The sequence below is a fragment of the Elephas maximus genome, chromosome 21 (assembly GCF_024166365.1).
Source record: "Elephas maximus indicus isolate mEleMax1 chromosome 21, mEleMax1 primary haplotype, whole genome shotgun sequence".
NCBI classification, from domain to species: Eukaryota; Metazoa; Chordata; class Mammalia; order Proboscidea; family Elephantidae; genus Elephas; species Elephas maximus.
The window spans coordinates 60,697,317-60,714,493 of NC_064839.1; the positions used below are offsets into that span (position 1 = coordinate 60,697,317).

A 17,177-nucleotide genomic window follows, 5' to 3' on the forward strand; every position below is an offset into this window, starting at 1 on the left:
TCTGAGAATGCAAAACTAATGTTTAAGCTATAAAAAGAATCATTCATGTAAATTGGTACCAGTCCACATAATCAGAGCCTAGTATAAAAGTACTAAGTCACTGTTTTGGTAGAAATAATATCAAAGTCTTAATATACTTTCCTCAACACTACTTCCGCACTTTGTCCAGTTTGACTCACTGTTGTAAAATGTGTTACCGCCTGAAATATGTAAGTATGAGAAATTGATCCTCCTTTCTTACCTAAAAACCTGCCTACCTAGAATTAATCTTGAATATCTCTATAAAATGACAAATGGTATCACTGAAAGAGCGTCCAACATGACCAACTTCGCAAAATTCAAAAAAAACCAAAAACCAAACCCACTGCTCTGCAGTCGATTCCGACTCATAGTGACCCTACAGGACAGAGTAGACCTGCCCCACAGTTTCCAAGGAACACCTGGCAGATTCAAACTGCTGACCTCTTGGTTAGCAGCCATAGCACTTAACCACTACACCACCAGGGTTTCCATTGCACAGTTACCTGGGGAGAAATAAACTCTGATAAGGGATCACATGACTGGAACATGCAGAGTTCAAACAACAGAGTTGCTCATTGTACATCCTGTCTGTACATGCTGTTTGGCACGTAGACATGGCTGTCTGATTAATATTTAATACTGAGAGAGAGGAACATAAGAGTTCCTATGCCTGTTCCCACTTAGAGACAGAGACTGACCTGACTTGTGTTTATGCCTCCACAGACCAGCACAGTGGGGGGCCACAGTCATATGTGTTCAATATATGATTACTAATAAGTGAATTAATTAGCAAAATTGCTTCCGCCTTCCTTCTAGCCATCACGCTCAGGTTACCCGCCATGTCTTCAATGCTTTGCTTAGTCAACAAGCTCTTTCACTTCCATCTTTTACAGGAATCCTTCCTTGGCGTGATGCAGCAACCATAGTTTCCTCTTCACTCATCAACCACATTTACCAAATTCCTTGTAGGTTGCATAAGCCATTTGCTGATTTTCGCATTCTGTATGCCTATATGGAAACCCTGGGGGCATAGTGTTAAGTGCTACAGCTGCTAACCAAAGGGTCAGAAGTTCGAATCTACCAGGTGCTCCTTGGAAACCCTATGGGGCAGTTCTACTCTGTCCTATAGGGTTGCTATGAGTCGGAATCGGGTTTGGTTTTTGTTTTTATATGTGTATATATTCAGTGTAGGTCCTATTTCTGTCTATATTGTTACCGTCCGTACTATAATTTTAAGTCTACTTCAGCACACATATAATATTCAGGAGAGAAAAGTGATTTCCTATGATGTTAATACCTTAGTCCACTCAGTCCCACTGCCGTTGAGTCGATTACCTTGGGAAATCAAATGACTGCAATGAAAATCAAATGCCAGCTTCTTGCACACCTCAAAAAGATGATTGGTTTTCCTTTCAGCTGTAGGAAGCTGACCAAGACAAATAGTGTGCAGCAACTTTACGTAGAGAGAAAACTGCCCAAGAATATGACATATTATGGAGATATTCAAGAAAGTGTTGGAATATTCCATTTTATCATGATCATGCCTCGTACATCACGTTACTTTTCAACCTGTACAACTTCTTGTAACTACTTTAATCTTTTGAGTTTTGAGACTTCTTATATTGTTGGGCATGAGGGTAATATACTATCACCTAGCACTATGCTACGCCTGCCTGTATTTCAGTTTGGCCAGCAAATTGCCTCCTACTGACTTGTATGGCTGCCACTGTCTCATGTTGGAGGGGCGGCGACATGGAGGAATGGAACCACAGTTTGAGTCAAGGTTCAAGGGTCCTAACTCTGGCTTCACCACACTTCGTTTATGAAGAAAGCAGTGCGGTGTAGGTGAAAGCCCACAGGCATGGAAATCGGACAGTCCTGGGTTTACAGACCCCTCTATCAGCCGCTCATTGTGACTTTATTTTCTCTTTTCTAAAATGACAACAGTAGTGTTTATGTCACTTACAAGGTTATTGTGAGGTTTGAGAGAAATAATCTAGCTCTTCCAGCTATTTATTCGTCCGAAGAGGAACTTAAAAGGTTAAACAGAACTATACTTAATACTTGGTTGAACTTTCCATTGTAAGTAGAAATATAAAGAATCTAATCAAAAAAAGAAAAAGCCTGTACTCACCTGATGAAAACATGAATTTCTGCGTCAGTGTGGCTTCCAAGCCCATCCATTGTCCGCAAACATATACTGAGGAGCTGATGGCTTTGGGCCACTGTTAGCTGTTTTTCACAGCAGCACCAAGAAAACTGTGTGAGGTCGTTATCTTTCCTGACCACTTCCAAAGATGCTAATGTTTCATGAAAACTCTCTGTGAATCTAAAAGCTTTTCTTAAAACAGATTCTCAGTCTATTAGGGTGACAAGTTCTTAATTACTTAATTTGTCAAATATCTCTTTGTCTTTACCTTCTCTTTTTAAAGCTTGAGTAGTTATGTCCATAAAATAGTTTGCCTAATTTTGTTGAATGTCAGATTCACAACTATGATTTCAGAGGCTTTGATCGTATCTCATCACCCTTCCCTGCCCACCCCGCCCCCCACCTCCATAACCCTCCCACTACACACAGGCGCGGGCACACACACACACACACACACACATACACACACACACACGGAGGCACCTCTTAATCCTTTTCCTAGCTGTCCCCATTCTATATTGATCCCTCTGTATTGTTCCATCCTTTTTCTGTTTCTGTGTGTGTCTGTACAGGCATGTGCATGTCAGTGCATAGATGAAATACATATTCTTTTCACAAAAACAAGTGGGGCCGTTGCTTTACAGATTATTTTGCAACTTGCTATTTCACTTAACGCTATATCTTAGACATCTTTGTGTGTGGAGCATACATTTTCCTCATTCTGTTAGATGGCTACATCATTGTTTATGGAAGGACTTACCCTAATTTAACTCTTCTCTTGTTAATGAGCTTCCTTATTTCTGTTTTGTTTTTCTTTTATTCTCTTTATTTTTCCTATGATAAGCAATGCTTCCTTTCGTCTTAGCATACCTGTTTGTATACTTCAGAGAAAATTGCTGGGCCAAAGAGTGTATTCATTGTTAATGTGAATTTTTTTTCCCCAATGTTATATAATTTAAACCCCACCAGCAATGTATAATGAAGCCTGTTTCGCCATACCTGTAATAATACTGAGAATTGGGCCCTGTCAAACTTTCAAAGATTTGCTACTCAATTAAAAAAAAAAAAAAATCCTGTTTTAGAGTGGATTTCCTTGTTTGAGTCAAGTTGAGTTTCTTACTCTTCTTTAGTGACCATTTGTATTTGTTTTTCTCTGATTTGCCTGTGAATGTCCTCTGTCAAGTTTTGTCCTTTTTTCTCTAACGCACCCTTTGTAGCCTTTTATCATAAGCCCTTTGACATATTTTTCCAATTTGTCATTTGATCTTTGATTTTATTTATGGCTGTCTTTTTATTGCCCAGGTTGTTGAAGTTGTTGTGTGCCGATGAGTTGATTCTGACTCATGACCCTATAGGACAGAGTAGAACTACCACATAGAGTTTCCAAGGAGCAGCTGGTGGATTTGAACTGCAGACCTTTTGGTTAGCAGTCTGTGCTCTAGAAGTATTTAATTCTTATATAGTCAAGTTTGGCATTTTTTCCTTATGGGCTTTTGTGGTTGTAAGTAACACTTTTAAACCCAGTTGTTGTTCTTAGCACTTAGAAGTTTTGCCATGGAGACCATGCTTAAAGTCTTTTTAAAGATAATTCAAAATTCATTATCCACTGTTGTTCTTGTAGAAAATGCTTTTAAAAATAATATGTAGCTTTTAAATCAATATCTAGACATGGAGGTGATGATGACATCTAGAATTTTTTGTTTTAATCACGTTTGGAATCTGAGAAATTGGTACTCCTTTAGTAATTGTTATTTTTAAAATTATCAGAAGCTACAACTCTTTTCGCTATTGGAATTTAATTTATACCTTATTTATTTTTTAGAGAATTTTAAGGCTGTTGGCAGAGATTTGAAAAATGGCAGCTAATGAAAGTGTTAGCATCTTTATTAGTTCAGCATCCTTGGCTGTGGAGTATGTAGGTTCACTTCTACCTGAGAATCCTCTGCAAAAACCATTTAAAAATGCTTGGAATTATATGTTGAATAATTACACAAAGTTCCAGATTGCAGCATGGGGATCCCTTACAGTTCATGAGGCTCTTTATTTCTTGTTTTGTTTACCTGGGTTTTTGTTTCAGTTTATACTTTACATGAAAATTAGAAAATTCAGAATGTGGGTATAATGGACTTAAAACAGAATACTATCATTAGTGTTGCTGAGCATTTTTACACAGAATATAACTTTGTTTTGAGAGACTGGATCTCTGCTGTCCAATATATAACGTGAGCCACATATGTATTTTTTAAAAATTTTCTAATAGGACACATAAACTAAAAAGATGAAATTAATTTAAATACAGGTTATGTAACCCAATAAGTCTAAAATATTATCATTTCAACATGTAATCAAAATTAAAAAAAATTTAATGATATATTTTACATTATTCTTTTCATATGAAGTCTTTGAAATCCAGTGTTTGTGACTCTTACATCCAGTCTCAATTCAGACTGGCCATATATAAAATGTTTACAAAGCATGATTTGCTAGTGGCTACCGTATTAGATAGCACAGCCCTAGATCATTATTGATAATGTCTCAGAAATAGTTTACTGAATTGGACTTAAAGTAGATAAGAGAGCTATCTAACTTGGGTTCATAAATTTTAACTATTAACCTAGCTGGAAGGAAAAGAATGGGAATTTGTGGGTATTAATATTGCAGTTTACCCCATACCCTAATGTCATAGCCAAGCTAAGTGTATGTTAATACAGTAAGACCCTGATCAGGGTTATGAAAGCTGTATCTTCTGCCTAAATAAATGGTAGGTAGTTGTGCGGTAGTCATGTCGTACCTAATAAGAAGGTGATGCTCCTAGTTCCTAGGTGTTTGATTCAATGCCCTAAATGTTTCTCGAGAGCCCATTATGTATATGACAAGGTGTTGAGGTATACAAAATGCCCCTTCTCGATTATAAACATAGGGAACACAGCAAACTCTGCTAGTGTGTATGCTAATGAGCTCAACATTATTTCCAGAAAAGAATCTGGGTTTGTTTATTATTTATTTGTACTTGGTAAACCCATGATATTTCAAATGCTTTGTGTTTACTTTTCTTAAAAATTCATGCCAAACTAAAACTCAGGGGCTCCAAGTGTTGCTAGAAAGTAGACATATCAAGAGCATTCATCACTGGAAAGTAATTTGCACTCACTGAGGAAACATCCGGGGGCCAGTCAGCGCGCACAGGCCCTCCTGTCAGTCTGTCAGCTTCACAGCCTCTCCCAGTGAGTCTCACTTTAAGCAAGTGCTGACATCGAGCCTCTACAGGGATGGTACAGGAGGCGAGGTGATGTGGACTCTCAAGAGGAAGGAATAAAAAGGGTGGTGTCCCAAAGGAGAGTCTCCTGTCACTCTAAGTTAAGGACACTAAAGTGCCAAAAATGATTTTTATGAAAAGGCCTGCTACAAAAAACAGTTCAGTTTGGATGTTAATTTCTAATGTGTCTTTAGGCGGCCAGGTGTCACCTGTTGTTTATGTATAGGGCTGACTGGTTACATGACAAGGCAGACAGAAATGTCCTTTCCCTTCTTCCCTGTCCTTATGGGCGTTCCATGCTGCAGAGGCCTCATTGGTCAGGGGGGGACGACCTTTTTTCAGTTAATACAGTGAAAGAAAGGATAAACAGTAACTTAAAAAAAAAAAAAAAAAACCAAACTCATTGCTGTTGAGTAGATTCAGACTCATAGCCACCAGGTAGGACAGAGTAGAATTGCCCCACAGTGTTTCCAAGGACCGGCTGGTGGATTTGAACTGCTGACCTTTGGGTTAGCAGCCAAGCCCTTAACCACTGTGCCACCAGGGCTCCAACAGTAACCTACTTGGTTACAATTGTCTTTAATCTGATGTCAGAAGCATCAGAGATTGAAAGGCTGGATAATATGAATTCAAGTCTATATACAGCATATCTTTTGATATAAGTTATGATGGTAAATTAGTACAGGTTTTCATGATGTAAAGGGATTTAAAAGCAAACAAAATAATCAGTACATATTAATTATGAGTTCATGATTTTTGAATACAAATACCCGAAATACCATAGAGGGTATAATAAGTTGCTGGCGGTGACAAAATAATACTAAAAACTTTTGCTTTCGAACAGAATTGACAATGTGCCTGTTAATGGATATGCTTGCTACCTATGGGAAAATTTACAGGAATGAAAGAGAGTGAGATAAAATAGACCTCGCAGGATCTGTTTCCTGAGAAAAATGGTCATACAGCTTAATTCTCCAAAATTCGTTTCTTAAAGACGGATGTACTAAAATCATCCTTTCTGAAGTCGATGGCCCTAATAAGGGTATTCCTTCATTTCAGAACCCAGTTACATCTAAAGAAGTAACATATGGTAAACTCTTATATTGCGTTAGGTGTGACTTTTTTATTAGTAACTGTCTTAATGAATTTATGTACACTTCAGACTGTATACTATGTGATTTTATTATCTGTAGTTGATTTAATTTCAAGCATCAAACAGGGTCTGAAGACCTAGATTTTAGGTAGTCCAAGTTCTGGAGTTGTGAGGACAAAAATCCTCAACACTGGATCAGTAACCAACATCATGATAAATGGAGAAAATATTTAAGTTGCCGAGAATTTCATTTTACTTGTATCCACAATCAATGCCCATGGAAGTAACAGTCAAGAAATCAAAGGACATATTGCTTTGAGCAAATCTGCTGCGAAAGACTTCTTTTCGAATGTTAAAAAGAAGAGATGTCTCTTTGAGGACTCAGGTGCACCTGACCCAAGACTTGGTATTTTCAATTGCCTCATGTGCATGGGAAAGTTGGAGAATGAATAAAAAAGACTGAAGAAGAATTGACACTTTTCAATTATGGTGTTGGTGAAGAGTACTGAATATACCACGGACTGTCAGAAGAATGGACAAGTCTGTCTTGGAAGAAGTATATCCTTAGAAGCAAGTATGGCGACACTTCATCTCAAGTACTTTGGACATGTTGTCAGGAGGGACATGCTTGGTAAAGTAGAGGGTGAGTGAAAAAGAGGAAGGCCTTCAATGAGATGTATTGACACAGTGACTGCAACAATGAGCTCAAGCGTAACAATGATTGTGAGGATGGCACAGGACCAGGCAGTGTTTCATTCTATTGTACCTGGGGTCTCTATGAGTTGGAACTGACTGGATGGCACCTAACAACAGCAACAACAACAAATTCTGCTAATAACTGCCTGTGTGATCCTGGGCAAGGTGGCTGTCCTCTTTGAGCCTCTGTGGATGAAGAATGCTTCCCATGTTTGGATATTGTGGTTCAAGTTAAAAAAAAAGAAATTAATTTGGCATATTTCTGAATTTTTAAGTAAAGACAGCTAAAACCAAACAATAAAAAAAAAAACTACTATTTATTATTGCTATATTTTTCTAAAGCAAAAAGAATTTTTTATTACCAAAATAGTAGAAGTGTTGTCCTTTAAATTGAATGACTTTAGTTTTATGACATGGCTTGCCGAGCAAATCAGCCTTCCAGTGACGTTTTATGAACGCCTCACTGCATTGATCTCACTTTTCTCATTTTGACGTGGCTCTGTGAACTTCATCACCTGTAGGCAGTAGCTCCCCATCCTTTGGGAGCCACTGGACACATCTCTGAAGTTCTTCAGCTCAGAGAGTTTATAATCCTATTGCCGTATATGAGCAAAAATGCACTTACAGGCAGTCCTTGGGTTACGAACTTCCTACTTACGGACAACTTGTGCTTAAGAATGGGCTGCCATAAAGCTTATTACATTAAAAATTTCGGTTAAATAAATACAAAATTTATAGTAATGAATGCATGTAATTTGTGATACTCATGAATATATTGTGCAGTGTGTATGCAGTTCTTAAGTCTTTCATATGCATATGCAGAAGGGTAAAATACATACTTTATATTAACACAAATATTTGACTACTTATTCTGTCTTACCTACAGATTTGTCTTAAAGACAGACTTAGGAATGAATCTTGTTTATAACCTGGGTTTCCTTGTACTTTCTTGAAATGAATGCCACTAAATAGCTAAGGAAAAAAAAAAAAAAGCCAAACTTGTTGCCATAGAGTCAGTTTTGGCTCATACTGACCCCATAGTACAGAGCAGAACTGCCCCGTAGCGTTTCCAAGGAGCTGCTGGTAGATTCAAACTGCTGACCTTTTGTTAGCAGCTGAGCTCTTAACCATTACACCACCAGGGCTCCACTGAATGACTAGAAGCATCTATTTACCACTGCAACAGAAGCTTCTAATGTTAGCATGTACCACTCCTTCAGAAGTTGAGGGAGCCAACTATAATCTTACCATCATGCATTCTTTCTTCTCTGAAACTTACAGTAAAAGGTGTGAACGATCAGTGGGCAGCAAAGATTGGAGAGTTATTGGTTCTGTAGTACTTCTTTGGTTCATTTGAAAATCTTTATGCTTGGCTTTGTCTGTTAAGTTTCTTCATCTTGTTAAAGTAGTCATAATAGTTGTCAAGAATTTAGAAGAGAAGGTTGTTAGGATTCCTGGACCTTAGAGTAACATAGAATTATAATCCCATACAAACATTAAATAAAAATCAGAAATCCACTTTTAATTGTCAAGCTAAACTACTAGCAGCAGAGGTCACTGTTAAGTATTGTGATTTTTCTCCACAGGATAAGCCAGAATCATTGGAAAACCAGTGGAAATGTTTTAAAGAACTTCCCGTTAATCAATTTTGTATACAGCTGCCTTTGATTTGTGGAACCTATTATTTTACAGAGTATTTCAATATTCCTGTTATAGATTGAACTATGTCCCCTAAAAATGTGTATTAATTTACTAGGCCATAATTTCCAGCATTGTGTGATTGTCCATCACTTTGTGATCTGATGTGATTTTCCCGTGTGTTGTAAATCCTACTTCCATGATGTTAATCAGGTGGGATTAGGGACAGTTATGTTAATGAGGCAGGTCTCAATATGCAAGATTAGATTGTGTTTTAAGTCAATCTCTTTTGAGATACAAAAGAGAAAAGCAAGCAGAGAGACACAAGGACCTCATACCACCAAGAAAGCAGAGCCGGGAGAGTGTGTCCTTTGGACCTGAGGTCCATGTGCTGAGAAGCTCCTAGATCAAAGAAAGACTGATGACAACGACCTTCCCCCAGAGCCCACAGAGACAGAAAGCATTCCCCTTGAGCTGGTACCCTGAATTCAGACTTTTCGCTTCCTAAGACTGTGAGAGAATACATTTCTCTTTGTTAAGGCCATTCACTTGTGGTGTTTCTGTTCCAGCAGCACTAGATGACTAAAACAATTCCTTATGGCTGTGAAAAAATGCCAATATGGTATGTAAATGAAAATTATTTTTATACTCAACATAGTTTCTTACCCAATTAAAATATAACCAGTATCCAATTGGTTATTATACCAGTTACAGTAACAATAACAGTTGCTGTCGAGTTGACGCGACTCATGGTGACCTCGAATGTGTCAGAGTAGAACAGGGCTTCACAGGGTTTTCAATGGCTGGTTTTTCAGAAGTAGATCACCAGGTCTTTCTTCTGAGGTGCCTTTGGGTGGACTTGAACCACCAACCTTTCAGTTAGCACTGGCACTCTTAACTGTTCCACCCAGGGACTCTCATTAAAAAATATATAACGTTTATCTTTTTTTTTTCTTTTTAATTTGATTAAGGCTTGTTTGATCTATACTTTGCAAGAAAATACAATGTACAAAAGTAAACCGTAGTAGAAACTCAAAATGTTTTCATTTTTTTATCTTTCTTTGTGCTAATGTAATATTTTGTTGGAAGGTGAGTTTTTAGGATCAGGAATTTCCATAGTAAATAGTTTAAAATTTCATTGTAAATGGATACATGTGCTTACACTGAACAGAAGAGAACTGGTATTAAAAGATAGTAAGGGAAAACATTAAATGCCAAATCTAAAATGAATGAAAGAAATGAGGGATTAATTTCTGAAGTATATAAAAATTGTGCCCAGCAATGCCATTCTAATATATACTCTAAAGAATTAAGAGCCTTGACACAAATAGACATAGGAACACCCTAGTTCACTGCAGCATTATTCATAATAACAAAAATATGGAAACAACCTTAGAGCCCATCAACAGATTAATGGATTAATGAACTGTGGTACGTACACGCAATGAAATACCATGCAATGATAAAGAATAATGATGAATCCGTGAAATATCTCACAACATGGTTGAATTTGGAGGACATTATGCTGAGTGAAATAAGTCAATCACAAAAGGACAAGTATTGTATGAGACCACTGTTACTAAGAAATAAAATGTTTACATATAGAAAAAAATTCTTTGATAGTTTAATATTATTTTTTTCCCGAAAGTTTTCGGATTTGTTCCTTAACTCTGGAAACCCTGGTAACGTAGTGGTTAAGAGCTACAACTGCTAACCAAACGAATCCACCAGGTGTTCCTTGGAAACTCTGTGGGGCAGTTTTACTCTGCCCTTTAGGGTCACTATGAGTCGGCATAGACTGGACAGCAGTGGGTTTGGTTTTTTTGGTTTTCTTAACTCTGATTTCATACTTGTGAATTTTTTTTCAAAAACAATAAGAATTGGTGTTATGTTCAATCTCTGCCCTTCAATTTGTATCATGTAGCCATTTTGTATCTACTAGTTTTTGGAATAAGTTGATCAATATACTCAATTAGTTTAAGCTGATAAGTGTGTATTTGGTTTTATGTAATATCTCAAGCTGTGATCTCAAGTAAGAGTTTAGATTCTTTGCATAAAAATTATTTCATACTCATTCCTGTATTTTCACCTTAAAGGTACATGCTTTTGCTAAGATGCTTTGGCTGTGCTTTCCTTACACCACAAAAGAATATATAAATATCTTTGTAAAATTCATCATGAGTTTCAGATATGTTAGGATTATACTTAAAACATTTTTTATTAGATACAAAATGTCATTATTTTCATTGTGTGAGCATTTTTAAAATCAGTGTTTCTATTTCCTTTTCCTTTGGCATGATTACTAAGAACGTAACACATATGCACACACACAGCCAGTCTACAGATTTTCTTTAGTGTCTAAAATTCATGGTAAACTGAGAACCGAAGAACAAAAAATTACATGAAATATTTAATTTTTCTCACTTTTGTGGCCAGAGCAATATCCTGACACACAGTTGGATATCTGACAATTTGGTAGGAGCTGTAGCAATGACAGAGCCGTTCAGATGGGACCCAAAACAACCACCCTTTAATGTTTAAAGTTCTAAAACTGTTAACATTTTATGTTTAACAAATTTTCGCCACATTACTGACTCCCACAAAAGTGTTGATTTTTACATTTTATTAGAACTGCTTTGATTTGGCCTTGACAAATTGGCTATGTTGGAGTTTTCGGCATTGATCCTGATTACATGGCGAACTAACCCTAAATCAATCATCCCTTTCCTTAGAGCAAATTCAAAGGCAAAGATCTAAATTAGAGTTTAAGTCAGTCGTTAAATGCCTTATTTAAACCATCAAAGACAGTTATTCAGATTTTATTAAAGGCATCCCTAGACCTTTTGACGTTTAGTGGGCCCAAAATGATATTTTTATTAAGGATTACTATTATTATATAGGTATGACTAGATATATTATTACATGTAGAGACAATATAATTTTATAAAACTATATGCATGAGTTAACAGAATATATTAAGGTATTCTTATCTATTTGTTTTAGGCTCCATTTAGAGTTGGGGCTGAAAATATATATCCTCTGAAAAACCCTAATTTTTGAACCTGGATGTTTCGTCAGAATTATGCTTTTATTTGATCGTGTAATTCTTCTTTTGACTTGGGTGACCTTTCATTTGACAGGAGCTATTGATACCTGTGGGCGAGTTATGGCGTCTAGTCAGGTCAGGTGATTAAAAAAAAGTATCATAAAATATCTTTATTTCATAATCAAAGATTATTTGTAGACTAATAGAAGTTAACTTTATTAATTTTTTTAAATGAGACAAAAATTGGATAAAATTCATGTAATAGAGATATTTTAATAATATAAGGAGACTTTCACCCTATCTCTTCTGTACCATTTTTATAGTGAGAATATATTTGCGTATTGTTTGGGCAAATAAAATTTTGATAGGTCCTGCCAGACTGCCTTCTAAAAGGGTCCCTACCTGTACTCCAACCAGGAACATATGAGAATGTTTTCCCTTTCCCCAACATCCTTCTAAACCTAGACATTACACTCTTTTAAATATTTGTTAGTAATAAGATAAAAATAGCTTTCAGTTTTTCCACCTGCATTTCCTCCGTGACTAGTGAGGCTATGCATCTATTTGTATGTATATTACTTTTTTCTTCTTTGAGTTACCTTTCTATATCCTTTATATATGTTGTAAATATTTTCACCCTGTCATTTTGAGTTTAACTCTTGATGGCTTTTTCATGGTAATAAAATTTTTAATTTTCATGTAGTCAAATCTATCAGTCATTTCCTTTATGGTTTTTGGACTTCATGCCTTGTTTAGAAAGGCCTCTCCTGAATGATTGATGTTCAAATAAAAATATTTTTGTTGTTTCTTAAAAATCTGTTAAATACCATAATTCAAGATTACCGATTTCTTTATCCTTCTTTAATAAATCTAAACCTATATCTTATTTGAAAAGAATGTGGAAACATTGAGCCTTCACTGAAAAAAATATTTCTCGTTTTCTCAGTCCAGCAATTTTTTTTTTATTAATGACAAAAACACTGTCTTAGTTATCTAGTGCTGCCATAACAGAAATACCACAAGTGGATGGCTTTAACAATGAGAAATTTATTTTCTCACAGTCTAGTAGGTTACTAGTCCAAATTCAGGGCGTCAGCTCCAGGGGAAGGCTTTCTCCCTCTGTCGACTCTGGAGGAAGGTCCTTGTCCTCAATCATCCCCTGGTCAAGGAGCTTCTCAGGTGCAGGGACCCAATGCCCAAAAGGACATGCTCTGGTCCTGGTGCTGCTTTCTTCGTGGTATGAGTTCCCAGCTCTCTGCTTACTTTCCTTTCCTTTCCTTTTATCTCTTGAGAGATAAAAGGTGGTGCAGGCCTCACCCCAGGGAAACTCCCTTTACCTTGGATCAGGGACGTGACCTCAGTTGGGTGGGGTTACAATCCCATCCTAATCCTTTCAACATAAAATTACAATCACAAAATGGAGGACAATCACATGATACTGGGAATCATGGCCTAACCAAGTTAATACACACATTTTTGGGGGGGACATAATTCAACCCATGACAAGCACTGATGTAATATGTACATATTTCAGATGCTTCTTTTCTGTCTATTGGAAGATACCTTGTGGCATATTATTTATATTTAATGACTTTTTAAATGTCTAATATCCTAATTTTTTATTATTTTAAAATTATTATATGCTCATTGCATTTGACTTGGGACTTAGTATGTCCATGAAGGCATAGTCTAAGAATAATTCTAAACCACTGAAATAGCAAGATTAATGCTTCTCATCTTAGGCAGAGAATAGTCTACAGAGGAATTGTAACTGACTGGTTGAACTATCCCTTTCCTTCTATCTTTCCTCCCATTTTTCCTTCCCTCTCTTCCTCCCTCCCTCTGTTTCAGCTCCGCAAAGGGAGGGAGCAGTTGGGGTGATTCGGCTGCTATTGTGCAGGCATAGCTGCGTATGAAATGTTAGAGATGCAGTCAGAAATAAAGGAGAAAACTCTAAATGTGACTCTTTACAAAATTATTTATTTTCTCCCAACTCTACAAAGCAAACTCATATTCTAATTAATCATGGTACATTTAATCCTAACTTGTCATTACCTGGAAACCCTGGTGGTGTAGTGGTTAAGTGCTACAGCTGCTAACCAAAAGGTTGGCAGTTCAAATCCACCAGGTGCTCTTTGGAAACCCTATGGGGCAGTTCTATCCTGTCCTATAGGGTCACTATAAGTCGGAATCGACTCGACAGCATCGGGTTTTTTGGCTTTGTTATTACCCTAAAAAATTAAAATAAGTTGCTACACAGTAAGTCTTGGGTATAATCTTTTTAACTCTTGATACTAATTTCACATAACCTTTACCAAAGCCCTGGTGGTGTAGTGGTTAAGGGCTTGGCTGCTAACCGAAAGATAGGATATTCAAATCTACCGGCTGCTCCTTGAAAACCCTATGGGGCAGTACTACTCTGTCCTATGAGGTTGCTCTGAGTTGGAATTGACTCAAGGGGAATGGGTTTTACCAAAAGGCATATATAGTATTGTGGGCATTATTTAGCTGTTATAATCTGCAGTGTGAACGCTCTAAAACAGAAAAGAAAAATAACTCCCGAAAATTTACATCTAAAGATTTATTGTGTCTCATCCTATGAAGTATTTAATATACAAGTTCCATAGATCTTTTTTTTTTTGTTTTCTAGAATATGCACATTTTAATTTTTCTTTAATTGTACTTTAGATGAAAGTTTAGCGAACAAACTAGCTTCTCATTAAACAGTTAGTACACGTGTTGTTTTATGACATTGGTTAAGAACCCCAGGATATGTAAACACTCTCATTTCTCGACCTTGGGTTCCCTATTATCAGCTTTCCTGTCCCCTCCTGCCCTCTCATCCTTGCCCCTGGGCTGGTGTGCCTGTTTAGTCTCATTTTGTTTTATGGGCTTGTCTAATCTTTGGCTGAAGGATGAAGCTTGGGAGTAACTTCATTACTAAGCTAAAAGGGTGTCTGGGGTTCATACTCTTAGGGTTTCTCCACTCTCTGTCAGGCCTTTTCTGTAAATTTTTTCTTTTGTGACTATAACAGAAATAAAATGAAGTAGAATGCTGTTTGAATAATGAGCACATGATTATCAATGAAAATGCCACCTATTTGATACTAATTTATTTCCTTAATAATTTTTGCCATTTTTATTTCAGTGGCTATGATATCCGTCTCAACCCTTTAAACCTCATCCCTTTCTGTGCTGGCTCAGCATCATGATTTCTACCACGTGAACTTCATTGGAAACTTTGCTTCAACTTTTACATGGTGGAGTAGATTTTTGGAACAGACTGTCAGTTTAATGCCCACACTGAAAAGATGAAGAAATTGGAGAAAAGACTGAATAAACCTCTCCTAAAAACCCTCTTGAAGATAAACATTTTCCTGAATTGAATGCTAGTAAAATTGCTTCTGGGAGTAAAAATAAGCACATGTCTTGTGCTGGCCTCATATTTAACTCTAGGCATTTTGTTGAATTGGCCTAAGGATCAAAATGTCATGGGTTGACCCACATCAGTTGATACAGTGAGTGACTGAAGCTGCTAAATCAGAATAGCTGCACTGAGGACTTTAGTCTGGAGCTGTCCATTTGAGGTAATTCTCCCTTTCTTTGGGATTTTTTGATTCAATGCGCTATTGGCGTCTATAAATTAGAGCTTTTCTGAACCAATGTAAGAGGAATATTTTAGTCTGAAGGTTCTCACAGATACTTAAATTTAAAAAAAATTGAGGGGCTTTGTTTCTGGTATTTACACTTTCATTTTTATATATCGGGTTTTCATTATACTTAAATCTGTGTCTGGAAACTTTATGAAGTGACCTGCTATATTTGCACTTTGTGCTATTGAAATAAATTTTTGTCTCATTCCATTTCCATTTTTGAACATTACCTGTTACTTTTTATTTTACTATTCTAAGGAAAAATGCAGAAGTCATTAAATTTTTAAGTTTTATAATAAAAGGAATATTCCTGCTTTTAAAATATTTCATTTGCTAAACTGTTTCCTGGAAGTTTCCACATGTAATTATCAGGCAGCCTACTGGGAGAAATTCCATTGAGCTGATAAAGTGGAGGATATACAAGCAGCTCTTTTCTCACCATAGAAAATTCATGTTTTCTACACAGATAAAGAATTGAGTGGAACATTTTTGCAGCTGATTAATCTCTAAATTCTAACTCAAATCAAAGGTTGATAATTCTAATTTAGTATTTTAAAAAAAAAAAAAATGCCCTCAAGTTGATTCTAACTCACGGTGACCCCACGTAGGTCAAGAGTAGAACTGCTGCATAGTGTTTCCAGTGGCTGATTTTTCAGAAGCAGATTGCCAAGTTTTATTCCAGGGCACCTCTGGGTGTACTCCAACTTTTGGTTAGCATCTGAGCCCTTAGTTGTTTGTGATTATTGACTTTTTTTTTCCTTAATATTGAGCCATTTTCTGATAAAATTATTCTTTTTTTAAAAAAGAAATTACGTAGTAAACAGGCCTAAATAAGGGATTCAGAAAGTTACAACTGAGAATATTTTGCTAGACCATTTTAATAACTTGTGCAGGTTTATAATGGTCTTTTCATTTTCCTACCTCCCATAGCCGTGTGTGTATAAATTTTGTTGTCTCTTTTTTCTCAAACAGCAATTTTGGGGCTGGCACTTAAAATTATGCTGTTTAATTATAAAATATCTATAGGAATTATCTTCTACCTTTCACTCCCTAATCATGGAATGCACAGACATCTGAGGTGGTACAGACTGTTAACAGGCTGGGCTGCTAACTGAAAGGCTGGAGTTTCGAGTCCACCCAGAGGATTCGCAGAAGAAAAGCCTGGTAATCTACTTCCAAAGAAATCAATTTGTCATAAAGACTAAAATGATACAGATCATGGAAGAAAAAATAGGGACATTAGGAGCCCTAATACAAGGCATAAACAGAATAAAAAACATTACTAAAAATGACGAAGAGAAACCAGATAACTGGGAGCTCCTAAAAATCAAACACTTATGCTCATCTAAAGACTTCACCAAAAGAGTAAAAAGACCACCTACAGACTGGGAAAGAATTTTCAGCTATGACATCTCTGACCAGCGCCTGATCTCTAAAATCTATATGATTCTGTTAAAACTCAACCACAAAAAGACAAACAACCCAGTCAAAAAGTGGGCAAAGGATATGAACACGCACTTCACTAAAGAAGATATTCAGGCAGCTAGCAGACACATGAGAAAATGCTCTCGATCATTAGCCATTAAAGAAATGCAAATTAAAACTACGATGAGATTCCTTCTCAC

The 17,177-nt window shown here is 36.6% G+C and overlaps 1 pseudogene; it reads left to right on the top strand.

Annotated features, from left to right (window-relative positions):
• The first annotated feature begins 4,025 nt into the window (after positions 1 to 4,025).
• LOC126064698 (methylsterol monooxygenase 1-like) overlaps positions 4,026 to 17,177 on the top strand; it is a 66,832-nt pseudogene continuing 53,680 nt past the window's right edge.